The sequence below is a fragment of the Canis lupus genome, chromosome 24, assembly GCF_048164855.1.
Source record: "Canis lupus baileyi chromosome 24, mCanLup2.hap1, whole genome shotgun sequence".
Classification (NCBI taxonomy): domain Eukaryota; kingdom Metazoa; phylum Chordata; class Mammalia; order Carnivora; family Canidae; genus Canis; species Canis lupus.
In genome coordinates this window covers 7779425-7800460 of record NC_132861.1, presented here as the reverse complement: position 1 = coordinate 7800460, position 21036 = coordinate 7779425, and the positions used below count along the sequence as shown (strand labels likewise).

Sequence of the window (21036 nt, the reverse complement as noted above, 5' to 3'; positions counted from 1 at the left end):
ACCACTTCTTTTCTTTTCTTTCTTTTTTTTTTTTTTTTGGTTGCTTTATATCTCTGAAAAGATATGCTCTAATGAGTTCAATTTCCTTCCCTTAACCTTTACCACAAGTCCCAGTTTTGCCTTCTGGGGATATAAAGTCTTCTACAGTATAGTGTCTTAGATACATAAAGCCAGTTAGCAAGTCTCCACGTAGTTCCCTGATCTGCAGGCTAAGTGTACTGCACTTGTCCATTTCTTGTTGACCTCCTTTCTCAGCCTGCCACAGCCAGGCCACTATCTGTATGGGTCAGCGTCGTAATAGGGCCACCACTAACAGAAAACATGACAAACGTGACTTAAGAAGATAGTTGCTTACTTTTTTCATGTGAAAAACTCAAGAGGATTGCAATCTTGGCAACGCCATCGGAGACCCAGGCACCTCTGGTCATCCTTAGCTTACAGGTTTTATCCCTTCTGAAGCTGTCACATAATGACCATATGGCTACACCACCTTCAGGACACCATCTCTATTCTAACCCAGAAGAGGAAAGGTAAAAAGCAGAAGGAATGTGTTTGTGAAATATGTGCTCTTCACAGGGTGTTCTCAGGAGGGTCATAGTTTCACAGAGGTCTGATGGATCATGACTCTATCACATAATTACAAGGGATGCTGGGAAACATAATAATTTTTCCAGGCACATTATCTCTGAGAAAATTGTACAGGAGAAAGGGAAAATAAATATTGATATTGATAGGCAACTAGTAGTGTATATTGTGTGTCAGTTAATAGAACTCCGCTAATGACTTTTTTTTTTTTTTTTGCTAATGACCTTCTTAAAAGAAAGTTTCTCTAGGCCAGACAATACATTCTAGAATGTTGGACCCATCAGACTAATAAGTGCCCATAGCCTTGCTCTATCTGTATGGATACACTTATGAAGGTGGCTGAAGATTGGCCCTATTTTTTTAAGGTGCCACATTACTATTATATATTTATAGCATTTTTATAATGAACTAAAAATGCAGTAATTTCTCTCATTGTGCTCTTCAGCCAGGTCTTCATTAAAATTTTGTACTTGCTCTTCAGAAATCCAGTGAAATCCATTGTACTCCAGTAGATTTCATTATGTATATCCTGGTCTGTGATTTCAACATGCTGAAATCTTTTTGAAACTTGATTGTGTTGTCTATTGCATCCACTATGTCTCCAAAATGTGTGTTGTATGCAAATTTAATAGTATTTTTTTATAATTTTGTGAGGAAGACATGCATGCAAACCTATAAGTAGGCTGCAATATTAGTAACAAGATGTATAGGTATAAGAGAGAGGAACTTGGAAGAACATGCATCTGCCTCAGCTTGCTAGATTCTGGAAGGTTAAGAAAGCACAGATGATACTAATTTTGAATATTAAAGATGAGATGAACTTTTGCCTAAGAAACCACATCTAAATAAATATTCCTAAAAGAAGGGATACAATAAGAAAGGGCCCAAGGGTGTGGCAGCATGGGATCACAAATGTCCTGATCTGGCATGTCAGAAGCATGAAAAGGGAAGTAGAAAATGAGGCAAGAAAGTAACAAGTTTATCCAGGAAGTTTGAACTTTACTGTTTTTTTTTTTTAAGATTTTATTTATTTATTCATGAGAGACACACAGAGAGAGGCAGAGACACAGGCAGAGGGAGAAGCAAGCTCCCCGTGGGGAACCTGATGTGGGACTCGATCCCAGGACCCCAGGATCATGGCCTGAGCCAAAGGCAGATGCTCAACCACTGAGCCACCCAGCTGCCCCTGAATTTTACTTTTGATTGATGGTCTTCAGAGATAGGCTTTCTGAACTAGATATACATTCTGGAAAGATTTTTCCCTACCTGCCTTTTAAATTTACAATGGCATTTTTGTTCCCTACAATGGCTGAGTAGACAATATAGGAGACTAGATCATTTGAGCCCTTTCTTCATCTGTACCATGTGATCTGATTTCCCTTCAGATGTGATGACCATATGTCTCATTTTCTACGACTTTGAATTTCAAATCATCTATCTTGTGGCTGCTCAAAGTATTCCCAGGCTTGTCAGTCCATGTGTTCTGATTTTTGTTCCAGAAAATGTAGCCAGTGGTCCTCTGATCCCATATTTCCCCTCTTGTGGGACATGCTCTGATGGGTCTTCAGCTACTTCAACATGTCTTTCTGGTCTATCACGGGAGATATCAGATCTGCAATGTGAATTAGAGAGCCAAAGAACACCATGCTTGCCATTCTATTTAATGACAATGAGAAATTCTAGTAATGAAAGGGGTAAGCAATAGCATAGTCTGTAGGCTTGTATTTTTGCCTGTGTACAAGAAGCTCACAACCTTAATTTTCACAGCAACATAAATATTATGACTATAATTAACCATGAATATTTGATGAAGTTGGAGAGCATTATCTACACTTGCTTAATATCACTGGATGTCATTCTAAATTTTGGATGCTTTTTAAGTATGGAAATGTTCTCTGTGTGCTGCCAAATTTCTAAACAAATGCCTGCTGGAAAATTACACCTTAGCCAGAACAATAACCCAAGTAAATAGGTAATAATGGATATATATCTTGCACATTAGCTCGACACACAGCATTAAAATGTCCCAGGACATTGAAGACTGAGTTTTTATAAAGACAATCAAAATAGACATAATAACCATGCTTCATCTGAGGAATTGATGCACTGCAAAAAGTATTTTTGTCATGTGATAAAGAAAGTGATGCCTTGTTAAAATGCCAGGGATTTTTAAGTTGAGAGGGGTGGGGGTATCTCTGGCAGACACAAATTTGCAGGTGGCATCTGGATGCTTAAAATAATCTGGGAGTCCAAACCGTGGTAGTCCACTGTGTGTCTAGGGCATTTAAAGCCCAAATGTTTTTGTCGAGAAACAAGATTGGTGCTTACTGGGTATTTTTTCCTAACTTTTTTATGCACAGTTTTGAAATTTTACAGTAAAGCTATGTGAGTTGCAATAAAAGACGGTTTCTGACAAATGTATTTTAGATATAAGGGCAAGGTACAGCCAGGGTTCACTATACCAGGTTTTCTTGGTTCTCAGAGGCAGTTTGCTTTATGGTGTAAGTTATTAAGACTCCTAAGTCTGTTGCATAGGGCTTGGTGCCTCTAAGGTTATTGGCACTAAAGATTGGTAGGCACTGGTAGATGAGGTACATTAAAGATGGCTGCAGATTATTTACTATTATTTGCCATCTTCCATTATTATTTATTATCTCCCATTGATAGGTGGAGTCTAATTCTTCTATGTCAGAATCTAAACTAACTTGCTTGATCAATGAGTATGGAAGAAATTATGTTATACTGGTTCTGAGTCTAGCATCTGAGAAGACCGATAGCTTCTAACTTGCTTGCCTTCTTAGAGCTTTGCACTACTATGAAGGAATACTGATGATGCAGAAGCCAACTTTGTTTTCTTTTTTTTAAAATTTATTTGAGAGAGAGAAAGAGAGAGCACACACGTGTGTGTGTGTGTGTGTGTGTGTGTGTGTGTGAGAGAGAGAGAGAGAGAGAGAGAGTGCATGAGCAGTGTGGAGGGGTAAAGGGAGAAGCAGACTCCCCGCCAAGCTGGGACCCTGATGTAGGACTTCATCCCACAGCCCAGGGATCATGACCCGAGCTGAAGACAGATGCTTAACTAACTGAGCCACTCAGGCACCCCAGAAGCCAACTTTCTGTGAAGGAGTGCTTAGCCACATGGAGAAGCACATGTAGGTGCTCTTGTGGACAGGTAAACTTACAGTAATAGCCAGAATCAACTGCCAGACTTGTGAATGTTCCTTCTTCCAGATTATTCTGGAACAATCCAGCCCAGTCAAGCCTGCAGATGATTCAGCCCCAGCTACCATCCGAAGAGGGAACATGAAGAACACCAAGCATGAAGGACACTGCGTAGCTGAGCCTCAACTTCCTATAGAACAATGAGAGGAAATAATAATTGTTCACACTGTTAATAACTGTTTACATGAACTCACTCTTGACACTATTAAGTTTTAGGATAACGTGTAATGCAGCTATAGATGAGTAGATCAGGGAGGGCAATGGAAATGTGGGAATCATGAATCAGAAAGCTTTGTGCCTCCTCTTGTCCTGCCTCCTACCCATCTTCCTTTAGCCACAAGTGAGTTACCTCCTTTAGCCCTCCTTTAGGGGGGCTAGCTGAGAAGCATCCTCAGATAAACACATTAGACAAAGGAGTACAGGGCCACTGATACCCACTGCCAGCTTCCGTGTGTACTACCTTGTAGTCTGTTTAAGATCATGGGCTCAAACTGACTTTGTCCAAAACCCCACCCAAACCCCTACCAATTATGGGGCCCCAACCAATTTATATTGTCTTTGTGTGCCTCAGTTGTCTCACCCAAACCATGAAGGAAATTATATATGTAAAGTTCTTTAGACTAATAGTGCTGGCACCTAGGAAGAGCTCAGTAAATATTAGTTACTGCTATTGTTCCTATGATGTTGCTGGTGGTGATGATTATGCTGAAGATAATTTGACACTTGTAATTTGCCTTTCTTATGTCAATTTCTGGAGGTTTTTTCCTTATGTTAGATTCTGTCTTTTGTGAATCAAGTAACAAATGCTTCATTTTATTCTGTGGCCTTCCATATGGTTTTATCAGTGGTTATATAAGAGTTTTATAAGAAATTTTAAATATGGTTGTTTAATATTTTATGTAGCTTGCCCTCGTTATTTGCTAGAAGTGATTAAACATCAGGAAAATAAAAATGATGATACAGTCAAAATTTTAACTGACCTCCACTTAATTAATTAATGGAGTTAATCATCATTCTCCATGCTGTCTGGGGATTGAACTGACTCATGCTTCCCATACATTGACAGCTCAGGGCTGGGGCTGCCTCTGGTACACTGTCTGTAGCTCTTCCATGAATTGTTTGCTGTGTAGCCTTATTTATGGAAATCCCCAAATTTCTCCAATGTAATAGTCAGAGGAATAGTAGAAGGAATGAGTGGACTCAGAACGTGTCGCTTGGACCAAGCAAGAATTTTTGGCCAATCATCTCTCTCAGCTTTGAGGGTAGATCCTGATGAAGCTAGCGCTAAGTTGTCCTAAGTCAGTAACTGAAGAAGGCTTCTCAGTGGTGTGTATGTGTTTTCCCTTGTGTGCACCGGTGCATGTGCACACGCACCCCTGAAAGGGGAAGAGAGGAAGAGGGTGAGCAACAGCTGTGACCGGGTGGTGTGTCCCCAGGCTCTGCCTCTTGTCTTTCTGCTCTCTGCCCTCCTGCCGTGTTCATTTTGTGCTGGGAGCCCAGAAGCAGAGTAGTAGCCTGGGGTTCAGCAGTCAAGGTGGAGACAATCAGAGCCTTCATCATAGCTTGAGGAAAGGGGTAGAAAGAGAGCAAAACAGAAGGACAAACGTTTTCCTGTGTTTCCCTGCATTTTGGAGAAACAATGACTACTGACTAGTCAAAGTCTCCTAACAGCACACTTATCATAATACAACACAAATCACTGGCTCCATTTTTTTTTTCTTTCAGCCTCTATCAGCAAAACTATTTGGGTTGAGGTGCACAGGAGAAACACTCCAACGGTTTGCTTGCTCTGAGCCCTCTCAGGACTCCCTGGCTGCTCGAATGTATTCCTGAGGTTTCCTGGGAGGCCAATGATTTGCACAACACGTCCTTCCCCAGGTCCCAAAGCCAAACATTGACATATTCCAGCTATCATTTCACAATGCCTTACTCCAGGAAGCTTGCTTTGTGCACTGAACTCGAAGAATCAGTCTGAGTGCCCTCAGATAAACTTATACCACCCATCTCTCTCAGTTTAAGACGTGTGCTGTGGAATGGAAGTGTTTTGTTAATGCTTAGCATGACACAAAAGCTGTTTCTGCATTTTGCCATCATACATTTCTCCCATCCTTAGCTCAGCATCTCTGTGCTATGGGGAGAGGTGCCACACAATGCACAGATGGAGTGGGAATGGGGGAAGCTTTCTCTGGGGCTCAAAACTCATTCTGCCATATGCTGTTCTCTCTCCTTTTGAATTCTGTCAAGCACACTGGCCACTGGCTGGCACAGAGTGACAAAGATGGAGAGGCTTTAATCAGTTGGAAGTCTTCAATTTATAGCTATTTCAGAACTTCTTTAAGTAAAAAGGACAAGCATCAATATAAATTATTTATTTGGAAAAAAATCCTGCTTCTCTCCACTGTAAATTAATTTTTCCGGGGATTCTGTGTGATCACAATAAAGTAAGCACTTTGAATTAGCCTGTTTATGTAATACAGAAATGATTTTAAAACCCTCACAGATTAAGATATAGTTTTATTACCTGTCAGTCTTCCTTTTCATGAATGTCCCAGTGAGCACTAACATTTTTTATGTGTCTCTGCACAACTTAAATTATAGGCCTGCTTATTTTTTATTTTAAACATAAATAAAATTTATTATCACCAGAGCAGTAGTGAATCCCAATTTTTCTTTTTTTTTTTATATACCATCAGACCTGTATAGAATGAAAGAAATTTTGTTCTTATGTGTTCTTATAGTTTTTCAAAACCTTTAATCCCAGCTTTGGTCTTTTTGTTCCTTGTTTATGTTGTCCTATAATTTTTTTGGTTTGTGTTAAAATACAATAAAAATGGCCCAAATTATTTTAATTCAACATCCTGTCTTTCATTTGATACTTTCTTCCAGATGAATTACATTGATGAATTTTAAGAGATTGTCTTTTAAGTTTCAAATGGGATCCCCTCTTGTCAAGTTACTATTGTTAAAATGGCAAAAGATTTTTCCAGACAGGAGAGACAACTTAATCAAAGTAACCTATATCAGATATCTTCCTTCAGCTTTAAGATTATTAAGTGAGTTGACCCCTGCAATCATGGCAGTAGCAATTTTGGCCAAGAATAGAAACTAGTCCAACTGAATAAGTGGTTTCAACAGATGTCTTGTGGGAAGAGGGAGTTATTCTTCACAATGTCTACTTAAAGAGGTGAGGCATCCCTGATGATCTTACTTTATAGTGTTTAAAAAGAATTATCTGAAGCTTAGACATTAGCAAAAGAAGTTACTAGATGTTCTTTTTGGGTGTGGCTATTATACCTCTTAGGGACAGGGTCAATTTGTAGACTTCTGTCCAACAGAGTCAAGATAATTTCAGTTTTCCACTGAACCCAGCACTAATCTTATCCTGGCAATTCTAGCTTTTCCAGTGCTCTTTGCAATAATGTTGTATCTTGTTGTTTCCCTCTTTAAGAAGTTCAATAAAATACTCAACACAGGCTCATTCTATATCTGCATGATGATCACAATCTCACCTTTGTGAGACTTTAATTTTTTTTTAATTTATTTATGATAGGCACGCAGTGAGAGAGAGAGAGAGAGGCAGAGACACAGGCAGAGGGAGAGGCAGGCTCTATGCACCGGGAGCCAGATGTGGGATTCGATCCCGGGTCTCCAGGATCGCGCCCTGGGCCAAAGGCAGGCGCCAAACGGCTGTGCCACCCAGGGATCCCTTTGTGAGACTTTAATAACTATTTCATCCCATTATGGATTCCATATCCATCAGTTTATTTTGGCCTTTCCCAAATTTATTTATGTCTCTGTTTTATCTCTGCTTGTCTCCTCAAAGTTTTAAAAAAAAAACTCCCAAATTCTGTTTTTCTAATACTGTACTATGAAATCCATATTATATGCCATACCAGACCATAAGAGAAAAGCCCTAAGGAAGGAAAAATAAAATAAGATGGAAAGAGAGAGGGAGACAAACCATAAAAGGCTCTTAACTACAGGAAACAAACTAAGGGTTGCTGAAGGGAGAGGGGATGGGAGGATGAGGTAACTGGGTCTTGGGCATTAATGAGAGCACTTGATGTAGTGAGCACTGGCTATTATATGCAACTGATGAATCTAATGCAACCTCTGAAACTAATACTACACTATATGTTACTTAAATTAATTTTAATAAAAAGTAAAAAAAAAAAAAAAAGAAAAAAAGAAAAGGAAAGGAAAGCCCTAAAGTTTTTATTTTGACAATGTTAGACACTACTTCTTTCCTCTAACTGCTTTCCTTTAGGCCTTTTCCAGCTTTGACATGTCTTTCTGGAAGTTGGCGAAGAGAATTTTTTTTCTGAGTATGTCCAAGAGCAAAATTATCAGAGAGAGAGAAAAAAGAATTGTCATGCCATACTAGGTACTTTGACATACTTATTTGGATCTAATCTTTATGGTACCCTAATGAATTTATATGTATTGTCATTATTTATAGATGAGGTAATTGAGACTCAAGCCTGTTCATCTGGTGATTCTTTTTTTTTCTTAAAGTTTGTTTATTTATTTGTTTGGTAATCTCTGTACCCAATGGGGGGCTAGAACTCACAACCCTGAGATCAAGAGTCTTTCACTCTTCTGATTGAGCCAGCCAGGAAACCCCTCCCCTCCAACCTTTGTTGTTGTTGTTGTTAAGTTTGTTTTTGGGAAATGGTAGATTCTTGATCCAATCCTAGTTTTGTCCAAAGCCCATGTATTTTCTGTTATTCAATATCACTTAAACCAATTTTACATTCTCATTGCAATTAACCTGTGGCGGATACAATAAGATGATGCACCCCCATGAGGAATGAACAACATGCTGAATATCATGACCTGGTGCCAAAATCACATAAGGTGCAGGATTACATTTTCAAAATGAATAGACTTTGAAAAGCTGCTATCTTCTCCGTTCCTTTTTCTTGTTCTCACCTTGACATGTTTGGATATGTACCTAGCTTTCATGGTCATCAACATGAGCAAAAATATCATTGCAATTGAGAGGACCCATGAAGTAGTAAATAATTGGGCCTTGGTAGATGTGGGCAATTTGAAATCAGGTGGTCCCAACAAATAAGTTGGCTTATACATGGGATAGGTATTGAGAAGAAGGGCAATGGCCAGGTTTGTTAAACAGAGCAAGATATATGAAAATGTAACCAAAAGCAGAACCATCGGTAGCCGGTAGCCATTGTTCACACATGTTCCTTATTTGCCAACTTGATTGGGTATTTTGTGATATTTTAATTTCCTTTTTGTTTCTCTTTAATAAGAAACAATCTAGACCTGCTGAAAGAACCTCTGCAGACTTCAGTGGTGATCCATTCATTTGGTTACTTCAGCACCACTCATAACAAGAGATCACTCTACTCTGCCACTGTTCTACCCAAATAGAATTGTTAAATTTGAAGTAACGCATAGAAGAAGTAGTTGAATTAAATAATGTGAAGGATACACAATTTCATTTATTTATTTTTTTGGTTCTTTTTTTTTTAAAAAAGATTTTATTTATTTATTCATGAAGCAGAGACATAGGCAGAGGGAGAAGCGGGGTCCATGCAAGGAGCCTGATGTGGGACTCTAACCCAAGACCCCAGGATCATGACCTGAACCAAAGGCAGATGCTCAATCGCTGAGCCAGCCAGGTGCCCCATGCAATTTCATTTAACATACTTAATTGTGTTTTTAAAATTCCAGATGAAATTCTAAAACTAAGTATCCTTTAGAACTCACATTTTTTGCCTCTCAGTTTTATTTTCTGGGTTAAAAATAAAAGAAGATTTCCATGCTAAGGACAATAAAGATAAGGTGCAAATTTCCTTCTTTCAGGGAATGTGAATGGGTGAAGAGATGTTTCTAATTTTCAGGACAAATGTGCTTCTTTTCCAAGACTCTTAGTCATTACAAACCTTGCAACTTTGCTTAGAGAAGATATTGAGGGCAAAATATTTCTATGAGATTCATGCTAGAGAAAAATGATGAATCATCTCAATTCTAATGTGGAAATGATTTTTCTGTAGCTTTACTTGTACTGTGAAGAGAGCTCTACACCTGCTGCACACTATATTTTATCTTGAGTTTAAGAGAATAGAAAAGATGCTGCTATTTATTCCTCAAAATAGTACTTGTGCATCCACATTCTCTTCCCTAACAGAATTTCAGCCCAGCCTGAAATGAAGGTCATACCAAGTACCAAAGATGTTTCAGTTTTAAGATGGATAATCACAGCAGCTATTCCAGTTATGAAAAAGTTTTGCATGAAGTCATTTACTTGTATCTTGTACTAGAGTAGAAACCTAATAGTTGCCATTGGGTATTCAGGAGATATTTTATTGCTATCTTAAGAGGAATAGTATTATAAGACTATTGCTATCTTAAAATTTTCAGCTAATTAATGAAAATGTAATGATGTTAAATTACTTAACACTGACAAAAAAATAAGAATCCTTGTAGAAGACACAGGGAATCATTTGATTTAGATCCTGACAACTGGGTAGAAATCTAACACCAATGACTGTAACACAGGCCATATGGAGCTACTGACCACAATTCCTTTGTTTTCATATAGACTTATTCACCTAGGTTACCAGAACAACCAAATCCTGGGCAAGCTTAATTTAATTAATATTTGAAGACATTCATTAAACCTCTACCCCATCCAGGAGATACTTCTCATTACATGAAGAACACTATTCAGCATCCTTGCTGTGGTCCAGCAGGACCAAGATATCTGATGCTGGCTAAATTTTATCTCTGACCTTCTTACTTGCTCTGTTGCACTCACATGGTTTCTATACTTAAATACACCACACTTTTTCCCACTTTGGAATTCATATCTCAATTCAGAATTCATACTTGCTGCTTCTTTGCCTGGAGCACTCTTCTCAGCCTTCATGTAGATGACACCTTATCTCTTAAGATTCAGCTTAGAACATTTCTCCCAAGAGTTCTTCCCTGGCCAATGGGACTGGACTCCGACCCCCATTCTTTCTTCCTTTTCTCTGTTTTATTTTCTTCTTATGATTTGCCACTATTTAAAATAGTCTAGTCTATTTAGTTACTTATTTGTGTATCATTTGTTTCCAAACCAGGGCAAAAGGTCTGGAAAGGAAGGACGTTACCTATCTTGTTCACTATAGCATCTAGGACTCTCATTCAGAGTGCATACTCCCAAAAAACATAGAAAGATTATTGAGAGTTTATAAGTTTAAAGGAAGAGAGACAGAAACATACACTTATTTTACAAAGTAGAAAGTTGAAAGTCATGCAAGAGAATTGAATTGTGAACGGGCATTCCTATGAGGAAATAAGTATTTCCAACTATGGAATCAGGTGTCTCTAACAGGAACAGCAAAACAAAACAAAACAAAACAAAAAACAAAACAAAAGTAACATTTTTTTGTTACTGTGCCATGAAATGGGTATATTTTTATATATAGATAGGAAGGAAGGATGGTCTTAAGTCTGTTTAGTAAGTTTCAGTATGAGATAAACTAAGATTCAAGGAAAGCAGTGAACAGCTCAGGGAAAAGAAGGTAAGTGAGTTTTACCTAAGTAAATGACTTTATATGGAATCAGTGGTGTCTTACATCCAGGCTCCAACATCCTGTATTTGGGTTACTGTTGTGGGCTGAATTGTGCTGTCCCCAAATTCATATGGTGAGGCCCTAAACCCCACTACCTCAGAATGTGACAGTATTTAGAGATACAGTCTTTAAAGAGGTGATTGAGTTAAAATGGGGTCATTAGAGTGGATCTTAGTCCAATATGTTTGCTGTCTTAGAAGAAGAGATTAAGCCACAGCAACACACTAGGCAGGCAGAGGCACAGAAGCAGAACATGTGAGGATCCAGAGGGAAGCAGGGAGAGGGGCCTCAGAAGAAACCAAACTTGCTAACACCTTGACCTGGGACTTCCAGCTTCCAGAACTGTGAAAAAATGAATGTCTGTTGGTTAAGCCACCCAGTGATACTTTATTATGGTGGCCTTAGCAAACTAATATAGTCATCTTGAGAATTTCAGCCTCTCTCTGTCTGTTTTCTTGTCTGAAATGTTGCTATACCATAGAGATAGTAAAAGAATCATGAAGTCATTAAAGGTCTTTTTAAACTAGAATAAATTTAGAGGGTGAAGATATGTTTAAAATAGTCACAGTGTCTGATGTTAGCTTCTCTTTATTCTCTCTCTTGATTTGAGCAGTAGCAAGAACTGTGGGGTTAGTCTGGCTAATACATTTGTAACACAGTTGACAATATCAAGGGCTTTACTTGGAAAGGAATATCATATCTGTATTAGAGAAAGGGCTGGGGGAAGTTGCCAGGATAAGAAGTCAGAAGGAGGGGATCCCTGGATGGCTCAGTGGTTTAGCGCCTGCCTTTGGCCCAGGGCGTGATCCTGGTGTCCTGGGATCGAGTCATGCATCAGGCTCCTGGCATGGAGCCTGCTTCTCCCTCTGCCTGTGTCTCTGCCCCCCCCCATATATTATATATATATAATATATTAATTAATTAATATTATATATTATATGTATATTATTATATATATTATATATATATATAATTAAAAAAAAGAAGTCAGAAGGTAAAGCGAACTCTTTGGTCCATGCTGGTCTTTGTTTCTGCTCTAAAGTCTACCCTGCGAGTAGCCACCCACTGCAGACACAGGCTTGCCCTAATGAAACTGTATTGCATGCCACTCTGTCCCTCTCTCTAATCTGTACAGTTCTTAAGGATTGGCTCTCCATTCCAACCTCCACCATCCATGCCTGGCACAAGGCTGGCACTCAGTCCACGGTCCAGTGAGGGTTACTGAAATCTGTGTCTTGCCTTCTCTGACCATGTGTGATTGCAAGGGGGAATATATTGTAGTGGAATGTTTGGAGTCAAACTCATGCCTGAGTTTGGGTCCAGGACTCAAGGTTTTCTACCTTTGTGACAATTTGTATTTGCAGATCCTGTTGGAGATCTGGTTTGCTCCCTTGGCCATTTGAGATAATGATACCCAACCACCTCATCATTTATTTTAGGCAAAATAGTACAGATAAAGCACTTAGGACAGCTCTAGTATTAGATGATGTTGAATGTTTAATTATTATTGTTTAGGGTATTATATCTGTCTATTGTCTTTGAACCAATGTGACCTACTCATGTGTCAGTTCTGGAAGGACAAGGTCCGAGTTGTTTTATTTTATCTGTATTATATACTATTTGAAACCAGCACTTTCATTGATTAGTTGATCTTTTTATCTAGCAAGATAGTAATGAGGACTACTGAGAGCTCATTTCTTTCTATAAAAATAAATCCATAGGTAACTAGGAGCTCAGAGCCTGTTGAGTAAGAAAGCTTTCCTTGATCAAAAACACTTACCAGATTTATAGTGGCAACCAATGTTTCTGCTTTCATTTATGGTTCTTTGATTCTTTATATATAATTTGAGTGAACTAAACCAGACAGCCAGATCACAGTGAATTTTGCCTAATTGCATGTAACCTTTTCACTTATACATTTTTGTCTGTTGAGGCAATCCAAAAGCTACCCTGAGGTACTTATTTGCTTATTCCTCTAATTAAGCCAAGCTGTCTATAGCCTAGAATTCTAGTCTCAAATGGTATTCTGTTTCTGCAGCAATGACCTCTGTCCAACCCCATAACATGTTCCGGCATTTGCATTGTGTGTGGAAGCCGCTGCATTGTGCACGCTCCAGGCTGTGTTTCTGGATAGTCACGTCATCTAGGAAGTCAGGCTCATTTATCATCCCTGCCATGCATTTGCAGGGCTGCATGAAGAGAAATATATCTGGAAGCAGGCAGTGATGAAGCCACAGAAGAGAGGAGTAAGAGGTGGAAAGGAGGCATGGGGGTGGGAATGTAGAAGTAGGAGCATCTGAATGCCAGAAGGATGGGCTCCTGAGTCACATTTCTGATTCTGATGAGAAGGCTTCGCAGTGACAAAATCTGGGCCTTCTGGATCCCCGTATGTCTTCTACCACATTTTGAAACACAGATTGTGGTGGTGAGGGCCCCCACTTTTTTCATACCTTCCCATAGCCACCCCTTGGGGTAATCCCCTCCTACACTGCCTGTGAGCTAGACCATGGTATGATAGCAAATATAACACGGAGGCTTGAAAAGTGTTTGCACATGGTGGCTTGCTTTCTTGCTGCTCTTGGAACCCCAGGCCTGTCATAAAAAAAAAAAAAAAAAGCAAAACAAAAAAAAAAACCCTAAATTAACTACTTCTGAATGAGAGACCACATGGAGAGAAGCCCTTCTCAATCCACCTGTCCCATCTAGGACCATTGTAAAGAAGCCAGACCCAGCCGTCCCCATAAAGCACTTCAGTGAGCCCAGTTAAGAAGGGTCAAGCCTGGCCCAGAAGTGCCCAGTCGAGCCCAGCCCAAAGTACTGACCTGCACTAAGTTTTGGGATGGTTTGCTACCCAGCAAAAGACAACTGATAAACACTCTCATGGTTGACTTGCTGGCCCATGTCAGGAATAATTCCAGTTCCGTGTTTCACGAGTGTTTTCAAGATCCCATCTGAAAGACTCTACTCTAAAATAAGAAAGCAGTTAAATAGGGCAGCCTAGTTTATGATCATCATTTGATAAGGGCATTTTCCAGAATAGTCTCTCCTTGTGACTTGCAAAGATATTTGTGAGGGGAAAAGTAGGTGAGGAAAAGATTCTCAAGATACTGGTGCTAAGAGGAGGGCATTACTTAAGCACAACAGCATTTTGAAACCAGAGAATCTTGAAATCCTGTAGCTTAGTGGATCACAAATGTGATATGGGGGGACGTTTCCACTGTTGCCAGAAAACCAACCCTGTCTCTCTTGTGTCTTGAATATAATGCTTAAAGGAACTCTGTGTCAAATTTCTGGATCCTTTCTCAAGCTCCCAGGAGGGTTCTTACGTTTGACTTGAGGGGGTGATGTAGATGAAAGCTAGGAAAATGTGATATTTGTTATTTTCACCTTAGGATTCATTCATTCAGTTCATTTGTCTGTTCAGCAAATATTTTGTGAGTGGTCTTTGCCAGGTCCTGTGCTACTTTGAAAAGCTTGCAGTAGCTGCACAGGGGAGCAGAGGAAATAGCTATGAATTCCTGTGATTTTTCCCAGGAAGCTGTCCACGGCTGCAATAACAGCTTCACAGCATGCTTCAATTCTCTTCCCAGCCACCCCAACTTCACAGTTATCTCAAGTAAGTTCAGCTTGCATGTTTTGGGATACTTCCTCCCCACTAGGGAGCAAGGGATTCTGCATATGGGACCTGGCCAGGCCTTATCCTCTGCATAATATGGGACCTGGCTGGGCCTTATCCTCTGCGTAATATGGGACCTGGCCGAGCCTTATCCTCTGCATAATATTCATTCATGAGAAAGAATAATGATAGTAAAAGCGAGCACTTAGAAATTGTTTACAGTGTCACCATGGCATGGCACTGTTCCAACGCTTTACATTAACGAACTGGTCACTGAGTTCCTTTGATCAATGAAACCATGTGAGGAAGGCCTTCACTTGTCTGCACTACAGGGTGGAGGCCCATCACATTACCACCTGTGGAGTTACCTTGGTGGAAGACGACTACTGATGAGAGTTTCCATGAGGCTGCTCCAAGTTTGTCTTCAAGATGTCTAAACAAATCCTGCCTGGAATGCTCTGACCCTGAGGTCTCATTCAAAGCAGCCGTATATATGTGGCTTTCAAAGCTTCATATGAGAACTACCAATGATGTTTCTCTTCCCCATAATATGACATTAAGGGCTTAGCTATACATATTTAGAAGCAAGATAACAGGGATCCCTGGGTGGCGCAGCGGTTTGGCGCCTGCCTTTGGCCCAGGGCGCGATCCTGGAGACCCGGGATCGAATCCCACGTCGGGCTCCTGGTGCATGGAGCCTGCTTCTCCCTCTGCCTGTGTCTCTGCCTCTCTCTCTCTCTCTCTGTGACTATCATAAATAAATAAAAATTAAAAAAAAAAAAGAAGCAAGATAACACTTGCCCTGTTATTAGCTGGAGAGAGGTGATTCGTTTTATTGATGTGCTTCATAATTTATATGTGTTAATTATCCTCATTTGTATGTATCAAAGAGTTCCTATAAAAGTAATAAGACAACTATGTAGATCCAGGAGACATGACCTCAAAAACATTCCTTTCCTTCTTATTTGAGGGCAAAGGCATAAGAGCTCCAGAAAAATGTCCTGCTTGTTCTGGTTAATTTTATGTGTCAGCTTGACTGGGCTACGAGGCACCAACATTTGGTCAAACATTTTGATGTGTTTGAGTATGTTTCTAGATGAGATTAATATTTCAATTCACAGACCGAGTAAAGAAGATTGCTCTCCCCAGGTGAGTGGGTCCATCCAATCAAAGTCTGAATAGAACAGAAGGGCTGCGTAAAAGGCTTCTCCTTCTATGTGACTGTTGAGTTTAGACATTGATCTTTTCCTGACTTTGGACTTACATGGAAACATGGATTCTTCTTGGGTCTTGAGTCTACTAGCCTTCAGAAGGCAACTATGCCATGAGCTCTCCCAGATCTCCAGCTTGTTGCCTAAGATCTTGGGACTTAGCCTCCATAATCATGCGGAGCCAACTACTTATAATAAATCTAATCACACACACACACACGCACACACACACACACACAAACACACACACACCTGCTGGTTCTGTTTCTCTGAGGAACCCTGCTTAATATACCTTCTTCCTCCCATTCCTCAAGGGAAGCTGACTTCTGAACATCCTCACATCCGACATTCTGCAGATGTTCTGTTGCTCATACTTTTTTTCTGCCCACTCCCTTGGATAACACATGTGGAACCTTCCCTTATAGTCCAACCAGCTTTATTCTGCATAAGGGCACTCATAGCTATATGCTCAGTCTGCTTCTCTGTTTCTCCTGAGATCACAGCCTGGCTAGAGCCCAAAGTCTTGCAGAGCCCAAGAGGGTAGGTTTTATAGCCTCAGCAGTGACTTGAAGGCTATGACAAAATTGGAACTAGAACTCCAGGATGGGCACAGAGCCCAGAGTGTGTGATTCTGGTACATGTGCAGCAATGTGTCTGTGCCCTGGGAAAGGGAAACCAAAGGGACTTGTGAACCACTTGATAATTTCTTTAGTAATTTCTTCACCTTTTCTTTACAATTATAACAAAGGCATAAGGCATCAGGGGCCTACGTATGCATAGATAGAAGTTAGATGACACACTTGTTATTAACTGAGGAGGGGGATTCATCTTATTAATATGCTTCGCAGTATGTATGTGTTAGCTGTCCTCATTTGTGTATATTTGTATGCATCAGATTCTAAATAGGTATAATTAATATTAATGAAGCTTTAATGTCACATATGAGCTAGAAGTCAGACAGTGCCACTGGATTGACTGAACTTAAGTTCATGTAACCATGGATATAAACACTGGAATATACTGCATTCTGAAAGGTATATACTTAACAATTTATATTTTTATTATAGGTTTCCAAGCTAATTTTTTCACCTGGAATAAGGATTACCAACCAAACCCAATATATATTCCTTTTCATGGAATGTCAAGCACCACAGGGATGCGTTGGCAATACTTATTCTCTATCATCATCATCATCAACATCATCATCATCCATGATCAACATCATATTCAATCTGAGTGGTATAAACACAGAAATCGTACTTCCTGGGTTTACATCCTGGCTCTGCCTCTTAAGGTTGACTGACAGTAAACAATGATTATACCTCATCTGAGTTTTCATATATACAAAATGTGGGCATAAGTAATACCTCTGTCATAGGATGGTTGTGACAGGTAAACAGACACAGGATTTAAATGGATTAGCAGACTCTCTTGCATGTGATAAACATTTAATAAATATTAGCTACTCTTTTCATCATTACTGAGTTTATATTTGCATAATGCTTCACAGTTTAATCCATTCACATTTAATGGTGTATTTAATTTCCATTTGTTCCATCTGTTCTTTGCTCTTTGGTTTCCTCTTTTCTGTCTTCTTTTAGGTATTTTTTAGTATTTTATTTTATCTCTTCTATTGAACTTCTAGATACAACTGTGTGCATTTGTTTGTTATTGCTTCTTCTAGAGACTACACTGTATAACATTAGCTTTTCACAGTCTATCTTCCAATACTCTATTTCACAAACAATGTAGAATCTCACAATAGTTTGATACCATTTTCTCTCTCCTGTCCTTGGTACTTTTTATTTTGTTTTGTTTACTTTTACATACACTCTAAAATTCAAGATACTTTGTTTTACTATAAACTTTTAATAATCTCTTAAAAATACATGTCTGTATATGTGTGTGTGTGTGTGTGTGTGGTATGTGCATAAAGTTTTAAAAAGTTTTTAAAATTCTTACTTAACAACTTTCAAGCATTTTTTCATTGTTTTCCTCATATTTACCATTTCTGATGTTCTGTATTTCTTCTGATAGATTTGGGCTTTCTTTTGGTGTCATTTTTCCTGTCCATAAAAACTTCTTTGGACATTTCTTCAGTGTAGTTTTATGGCAATGAATTTCTTATTTGTTTGTATGAGTGAAAATGTTTATTTTGACTCAGTTTTTAAATACAATTTCATTGGATAAAGAATTCTTGGTTGCCAGGGTTTTTGCTTAGTTGGTTTTTAATTTCAGCATTTTAGAGATGCTCCACTGTCTTCAGGCCTCCACTGTTTTGAGAAATCAAGTTTAAATCTGATTTTTGGTCCTTTGAAGAGAATGATATTCTTTTTCTGACTGCTTTGAAGATATTTTATTTATCTTTAATTCTCTGCATTTTAACTATGATGTGCCAAGGTGTGGTTTCCTTTTATTTGTCTTACTTCAGATTCACTGAACTTCTTGGATCTGTGGGTTTATGTCCCTTATCAGTATGGGGAAATTCTTGGCCATTTTCTCTTCAGAATTGTTTCATCCCATTTTCTCTTTCATCAACTTGTGGGACTCAAATTAGATGTGTGATAGACCACGTGATATTGTCCCACATATCTCACATGCTCTATTCTTATTCTCTTACCTCTGTGTTTTGGTTTGAATTATTTTCATTCACCAAGTTACTAAAATTTACCTTTGCTCTATCAGTGTGTCATTAAGTCTGTAAAATTAATTCCACATTTATAATATACTTTTTTAGCATTTTATTTAATACTTCCTCTCTGCTGAAATTACCTTCATTTCACTCAGCACGTTCCCCTTTTCCACTACATCTTATAACATTTTTATTAGTTATTTTTTTTAATTTTTATTTTTTTTTATGATAGGCACACAGTGAGAGAGAGAGAGAGAGGCAGAGACACAGGCAGAGGGAGAAGCAGGCTCCATGCACCGGGAGCCCGACGTGGGATTCGATCCCGGGTCTCCAGGATCGCGCCCTGGGCCAAAGGCAGGTGCCAAACCGCTGCGCCACCCAGGGATCCCTATTACAGTTATTTTTAAGTCCTGTCTGATAATAGCAACATATTGCCAATCTCTGAGTCTGCTTCTATTAACCATTTCCTCTCTTGACCATGGTTCACACTTTCTTTTTCTTTTTCTTTTTCTTTTTTTTTTCGGTTCACACTTTCTTGCTCCATTATGTGTCTTTTATATTTTTTTAAATTGTATATGGGACATTATTCATAATGCTTGTAAATGGCATTTAGCCCCAGAAAAAGAGCAGGAAAAGTCCTGACATATTACTAATGTGTATTAGGAGGGATTCTGCAAGATCAATTTAATCTATAGTTCAACTGGTTCTAGACTCTGCTGCAGCTGTAGTTGAATGTAATTTACCAATCTTCAAATATTTTGAAGGCATAATCCAGATGCTCTCTTCAGAAAGGCTTGCAATCTGAGTATTAGCCAGACTTTAGTAATCATTTTCTGCCCTCACAGCCCAAATTTCAGCTTTTTAAGCAGCTGGTAATTCTCTTTTCTCTCCTGCTCTCTGGACTTTGCAAAACCTTTCCTTGCTTTCTTGCTCTTGCCTTTAGAATGCCACTAAAGTATGCCTAATGAAGGTCTAGAATACCTGACAGGGCTTCTCTTTTGCCTTGCCCTTCCCTGAGCCTTTGACAAATACTCCCATTCACTCATTTTGAGTATGTATGAAAACCCAATCTGTGGCTAGGGCTCCTTGGAATTTTAAAATTTATGCCATTTTGCATGCAGCCATGAAAAGTTTGCTAAAGTCCCACCTGGCTTCTCTGTTTCTCTTTCTATGAGGATTCTTCTTTTTCTTGTCACTCTGCCAACATGGGAAGTAACCATGAATCTCTTTCCCTCTAGAGGAGTTTGTCACCTTACAGAATGTAGTTCATTTAGGTTTTTTTTTGTTTTTCCTTTTTATTATACTTAACTATCTGATTTTTTTTAAGTTCTGATTTTGTAAATAAACTGGCTCATTCTAGCTGCTCTCCTATTTTTTTAAATACCCACAATCTTCTTGTATCTGTAAGGAGAATATTCCTCATATAAAAGACAAAAGCTTGCAATACTTTTTTGAATGAATGAATTAAATGAGCAAATAGATGAATTAAGTAAGGAGCACACTAGTTCCCCAAACTGAGAGTTTTAAAATAGAAGGTATGTTTCCATTGCAAGCTCTTCCTCTAAAATACAAGCAAAGTATCATTAAGCGTGCAAAGGTCACTCATCACTCTCTTACCCCACAGGACCATCCTTCTGTCTGACTTGCCATTTTGTTTCTCCCAGATGCAAACTCTGAGCATGGAAGTATGCATTGGAAGGAAATATCTCAAATACAACATAAATAATATTATGTAGTCAGCCCTAGGATATTTATGCATTAATTTAGTAAATGTGTGCTTGTGAACTAGGCTCATCTTTATACTTTTAATGTTCTCCAACAGCGCTATGATGTAGTGATTATTATCTCCACTCTATAAGGAGTAAAGTGGGATTTAGAGAGTTCACACAGCTAGTAAGATGCATAGCTGGGCTTTAAACCTTTGCTGTTTTTATTAAATCATGAATTCCAAGTTATTCTAAATTTATTTCCTTATATCTGGCTAATGCTGCCAGCATTTAAACAAGCACTGTCCAATTCAGCCTCATTGACAATCCTGTGAGATAGTTTAGAGCAGTATTAAGATTCTATCTTAGAGAAGAAGAGGCTAAGGTCACACTGATACTAAACAGTACATTCAGCCCAAGACCCTAGGAGATCTGATCCAGAGTCAAGTACTTCTAATATACATCACTGCCCCTCATGTTC

At 38.9% G+C, this 21036-nt stretch overlaps 2 long non-coding RNA genes across 5 annotated transcripts in view; one reads left to right on the top strand and one right to left on the bottom strand.

Moving 5' to 3' along the window:
- Positions 1-21036, top strand: part of LOC140615700 (uncharacterized) — a 141037-nt gene that overhangs the window by 104698 nt on the left and 15303 nt on the right. The gene's annotated exons all lie outside the window — the stretch shown is intronic.
- The window catches only part of LOC140615701 (uncharacterized), an 82409-nt gene continuing 62969 nt past the window's right edge, over positions 1597-21036 (bottom strand). The window contains exons 3-4 of the long non-coding RNA XR_012016176.1: positions 3765-3934; positions 1597-2197 (exon numbers count right to left, since the gene is read on the bottom strand). This is a non-coding gene — a long non-coding RNA (uncharacterized lncRNA). The remainder of the gene's footprint in view (positions 2198-3764; positions 3935-21036) is intronic.